We start from the raw sequence: 6,150 nt of genomic DNA, 5'->3' as shown, positions 1-6,150 counted from the left end.
CCCGTAGCTAGGCTTGAGTCAATTCGCATTTTATTGGCCTATGCTACTTACCATGGCTTTAAGCTTTATCAAATGGACGTGAAAAGTGCCTTCCTCAATGGACCAATCAAGGAAGAAGTCTATGTTGAGCAACCTCCCGGCTTTGAAGACAGTGAGTACCCTAACCATGTCTATAGGCTCTCTAAGGCGCTTTATGGGCTCAAGCAAGCCCCAAGAGCATGGTATGAATGCCTAAGAGATTTCCTTATTGCTAATGGCTTCAAAGTCGGCAAGGCCGATCCTACACTCTTTACTAAAACTCTTGAAAATGACTTGTTTGTATGCCAAATTTATGTTGATGATATTATATTTGGGTCTACTAACGAGTCTACCTGTGAAGAGTTTAGTAGGATTATGACACAGAAATTCGAGATGTCTATGATGGGGGAGTTGAAGTATTTTCTAGGATTTCAAGTAAAGCAACTCCAAGAGGGCACCTTCATCAGCCAAACGAAGTACACTCAAGACATCCTAAGCAAGTTTGGAATGAAGGATGCCAAGCCCATCAAAACACCCATGGGAACAAATGGGCATCTCGACCTCGACACGGGAGGTAAGTCCGTGGATCAAAAGGTATACCGGTCGATGATAGGTTCTTTACTCTACTTATGTGCATCACGACCGGATATTATGCTTTCCGTTTGCATGTGTGCAAGATTCCAATCCGACCCTAAGGAATCTCACCTTACGGCCGTAAAACGAATCTTGAGATATTTGGCTTATACACCTAAGTTTGGGCTTTGGTACCCTCGGGGATCCACTTTTGATTTGATTGGTTATTCGGATGCCGATTGGGCGGGGTGTAAAATTAATAGGAAGAGCACATCGGGGACTTGCCAGTTCTTGCGAAGATCCTTGGTGTCTTGGGCTTCAAAGAAGCAAAATTCGGTCGCTCTTTCCACCGCCGAAGCCGAGTACATTGCCGCAGGTCATTGTTGCGCGCAATTACTTTGGATGAGGCAAACCCTGCGGGACTACGGTTACAAATTAACCAAAGTCCCTTTGCTATGTGATAATGAGAGTGCAATCAAAATGGCCGACAATCCCGTCGAGCATAGCCGCACTAAGCACATAGCCATTCGGTATCATTTTCTTAGGGATCACCAACAAAAGGGAGATATCGAGATTTCTTACATTAACACTAAAGATCAATTAGCCGATATCTTTACCAAGCCTCTTGATGAACAAACTTTTACCAAACTTAGGCATGAGCTCAATATTCTTGATTCTCGCAACTTCTTTTGCTAGATTGCACACATAGCTCATTTATATACCTTTGATCATATCTCTTTTATATGCTATGACTAATGTGTTTTCAAGTCTATTCCAAACCAAGTCATAGGTATATTGAAAGGGAATTGGAGTCTTCGGCGAAGACAAAGGCTTCCACTCCGTAACTCATACTTCGCCATCACTCCAAGCAACTCTCTATTCCTTGGGGAGAAATGAGCATCAAGGAAAAGGACTTCGTCTTTGGTATAATCTTAACTCATTTACTTATGACCAAAGGGGAAGATAGTTCTTAAAGGGCTCTAATGATTCCGTTTTTGGCGATTCATGCCAAAAAGGGGGAGAAAGGAGCCCAAAGCAAAAGGACCGCACCACCACCAAATTCAAAAACTTAGTGCTTTCCAAAAGTATTTATCATTTGGTATCCTATTGTGTTCAAAAGGGGGAGAAAGTAGTATTTCAAAAATGGTATATCAAAACCCTCTTGAACACTAAGAGGTGGATCTCTTTTAGGGGGAGTTTTGTTTAGTCAAATGAAAAGCATTTGAAACAGGGGGAGAAAATTTCAAATCTTGAATATGCTTTGCAACTCTTATTCATTTACCTTTGACTATTTGCAAAAGATCTTTGAAATGGATTTACAAAAGGATTTGCAAAAACAAAACAATTGGTGCAAACGTGGTCCAAAATGTTAAATAAGAAAGAAACATTCCATGCGTATCTTATAAGTAGTTTTATTGGCACAATTCCAAGCAACCTTTACACTTACATTATGCAAACTAGTTCAATTATGCACTTCTATATTTGCTTTGGTTTGTGTTGGCATCAATCACCAAAAAGGGGGAGATTGAAAGGGAATTAGGCTTACACCTAGTTCCTAAATAATTTTGGTGGTTGAATTGCCCAACACAAATCTTTGGACTAACTTGTTTGCCCAAGTGTATAGTGTTTACAGGTGTAAAAGGTTCACACTTAGCCAATAAAAAGACCAAGTTTTGGATTCAACAAAGGAGCAAAGGGGCAACCGAAGGCACCCCTGGTCTGGCGCACCGGACTGTCCGGTGTGCCACCGGACAGTGAATAGTACCTGTCCGGTGCACCAGGGGACTCAGACTCAAACTCGCCACCTTCGGGAATTTCCAAGGCGACTCGGCTATAATTCACCGGACTGTCCGGTGTACACCGGACAGTGTCCGGTGCGCCATGGGAGGTCAGCCTCAGGAACTCGCCAGCCTCGGGTTCGCGCGGCAGCCGCTCCGCTAAAATTCACCGGACTGTCCGGTGTGCACCGGACTGTCCGGTGTGCCAGCGGAGCAATGGCTCCCTACGGCGCCAACGGCTCCCTGCGGTGCATTTAATGCGCGCGCAGCGCGCGCAGACGTCAGGCACGCCCATACCGGTGCACCGGACATCAAACAGTACATGTCCGGTGTGCACCGGACACCCAGGCGGACCCACAAGTCAGAAGCTCCAACGGCTAGAATCCAACGGCAGTGATGACGTGGCAGGGGCACCGGACTGTCCGGTGTGCACCGGACTGTCCGGTGCGCCATCGAGCAGACGCCTCCAGCCAACGGTCAAGTTTGGTGGTTGGGGCTATAAATACCCCAACCACCCCACCATTCATTGCATCCAAGTTTTCCACTTCCCAACTACTACAAGAGCTCTAGCATTCAATTCTAGACACACCAAATAGATCAAATCCTCTTCAACTTCCACACAACGCCATAGTGACTAGAGAGAGTGATTTGCTTGTGTTCTTTTGAGCTCTTGCGCTTGGATTGCTTCTTTTCTTTCTCACTTGTTCTTGAGATCAAAACTCCATTGTAATCAAGGCAAGAGGCACCAATTGTGTGGTGGCCCTTGCGGGGAAGTTTTTGTTCCCGGCTTTGATTTGAGAAGAGAAGCTCACTCGATCCGTGAATCGTTTGAGAGAGGGAAGGGTTGAAAGAGACCCGGCCTTTGTGGCCTCCTCAACGGGGAGTAGGTTTGCAAGAACCGAACCTCGGTAAAACAAATCTCCGTGTCTCACTTGCTTATTCGCTTGAGATTTGTTTTGCGCCCTCTCTTGCGGACTCGTTCTTTATTGCTAACGCTAACCCCGGCTTGTAGTTGTGTTTATATTTGTAAATTTCAGTTTCGCCCTATTCACCCCCCCTCTAGGCGACTATCAATAAGCAGCCCTAGGGCCGCCAGCCGGAAGATGTCCCCGAGGCGTCCACTCAGCGCGGCACCAAGAAGAAAGGCAAGAAGAAGTCGCACGCGAAACGCGACGCCGCCGACGCGGACCTTGTCACCGCCGCTGAGTACAAGAACCCTCGGAAACCTCCCGGAGGCGCCAATCTCTTTGACAAGATGCTCAAGGAGCCGTGCCCCTATCATCAGGGGCCTGTCAAGCACACCCTTGAGGAGTGCGCCATGCTTCGGCGCCATTTTCACAAGGCCGGGCCACCTGCGGAGGGTGGTAGGGCCCGCGACGATGATAAGAAGGAAGATCACAAGGCAGGGGAGTTCCCTGAGGTCCACGACTGCTTTATAATCTATGGTGGGCAAGTGGCGAACGCCTCGGCTCGGCACCGCAAGCAAGAGCGTCGGGAGGTCTGCTCGGTAAAGGTGGCGGCGCCAGTCTACCTAGACTAGTCCGACAAGCCCATCACCTTCGATTAGGGCGACCACCCTGACCGCGTGCCGAGCCTGGGAAAATACCCGCTCGTTGTCGACCCCGTCATCGGCAACGTCAGGCTCACCAAGGTCCTCATGGACGGAGGCAGCAGCCTCAACATCATCTACGCCGAGACCCTCGGGCTCCTCCTGCGGATCGATCTGTCCTCGGTCCGGGCGGGCGCGACGCCTTTCCACGGGATCATCCCTGGGAAACACGTCCAACCCCTCGGACAACTCGATCTACCCGTCTGCTTCGGGACTCCCTCCAACTTCCAAAGGGAAACCCTCATGTTCGAGGTGGTCGGTTTCCAAGGAACCTACCACGCGGTGTTGGGAAGGCCATGCTACGCTAAGTTCATGGCCATCCCCAACTACACCTACCTCAAGCTCAAGATGCCGGGCCCCAACGGGGTCATCACCGACGGCCCCACGTACCGACACGCGTACGAATGCGACGTGGAGTGCGTGGAGTACGCCGAGGCCCTCGCCGAATCCGAGGCCCTCATCGCCGACCTGGAGAGCCTCTCCAAGGAGGCTCCAGAGGTGAAGCGCCATGCCGGCAACTTCGAGCCAGCGGAGACGGTTAAGTCCGTCCCTCTCGACCCCAGCAACGACGCCTCCAAGCAGATCCGGATCGGCTTCGAGCTCGATCCCAAATAGGAAGCAGTGCTCGTCGACTTTCTCTGCGCAAACGCCGACGTTTTCGCGTGGAGTCCCTCGGACATGCCCGGCATACCGAGGGATGTCGCCGAGCACTCGCTGGATATCCGAGCTAGAGCCCGACCTATGAAGCAGCCTCTGCGCCGATTCGACGAAGAAAAGCGCAGAGCCATAGGCGAGGAGATCCACAAGCTAATGGCGGCAGGGTTTATCAAAGAGGTATTCCATCCCGAATGGCTTGCCAACCCTGTGCTTGTGAGAAAGAAAGGAGGGAAATGGCGGATGTGTGTAGACTACACTGGTCTAAACAAAGCATGTCCAAAAGTTCCCTACCCTCTGCCTCGCATCGATCAAATCGTGGATTCCACTGCTGGGTGCGAAACCCTGTCTTTCCTCGATGCCTACTCAGGGTATCACCAAATCAGGATGAAAGAGTCCGACCAGCTCGTGACTTCTTTCATCACACCTTTCGGCATGTACTACTATGTTACCATGCCGTTCGGTTTGAGGAATGCGGGTGCGACATACCAAAGGTGCATGAACCACGTGTTCGGCGAACACATTGGTCAAACAGTCGAGGCCTACGTCGATGACATCGTAGTCAAGACAAGGAAAGCCTCCAACCTCCTTTCCGACCTTGAAACGACATTCCGGTGTCTCAAGGCGAAAGGCGTAAAGCTCAATCCCGAGAAGTGCGTCTTCGGGGTCCCCCGAGGCATGCTCTTGGGGTTCATCATCTCCGATCGGGGCATCGAGGCCAACCCGGAGAAAATCGCGGCCATCACCAACATGGGGCCCATCAAGGACTTGAAAGGCGTACAGAGGGTCACAGGATGCCTTGCGGCTCTGAGCCGTTTCATCTCGCGCCTCGGCGAAAGAGGCCTGCCTCTGTACCGCCTCTTAAGAAAGGCCGAGTGCTTCGCTTGGACCCCTGAGGCCAAGGAAGCCCTCGGAAACCTGAAGGCGCTCCTCACGAACGCGCCCATCTTGGTGCCCCCCGCGGCCGGAGAAGCCCTCTTGATCTACGTCACCGCTACCACTCAGGTGGTCAGCGCCGCGATCATGGTTGAGAGACGAGAAGAGGGGCAAGCATTGCCCGTGCAGAGGCCAGTCTACTTCATCAGTGAGGTACTGTCCGAGACCAAGATCCGCTACCCACAAATTCAGAAGCTGCTGTATGCGGTGATCCTGACGCGGCGAAAGTTGCGACACTACTTCGAGTCTCATCCGGTGACTGTGGTGTCATCCTTCCCCATGGGGGAGATCATCCAGTGCCGAGAGGCCTCGGGTAGGATTGCAAAGTGGGCGGTGGAAATCATGGGCGAGATCATCCAGTGCCCCTTTTACGCCTGTCTCCCTCCGGCTTTTCCCCCCTTCGCGCTCCGTCTCGCGCTGACCCATCTGGGCTGGGGCACGCGGCGACAATTTACTCGTCGGTCCAGGGACCCCCCGGGGTCGAAACGCCGACAACACTAATGTCTCCCGAGGAAGTAATAGGAAAATTTGTGAGCTTTGAGTTGATGATCAAAGGCTCCAAGAAAATCATCGAGCAAGGCG

This window comes from Zea mays, chromosome 10, assembly GCF_902167145.1.
Source record: "Zea mays cultivar B73 chromosome 10, Zm-B73-REFERENCE-NAM-5.0, whole genome shotgun sequence".
Taxonomy (NCBI): Eukaryota; Viridiplantae; Streptophyta; class Magnoliopsida; order Poales; family Poaceae; genus Zea; species Zea mays.
This window is presented reverse-complemented; position numbering follows the sequence as displayed.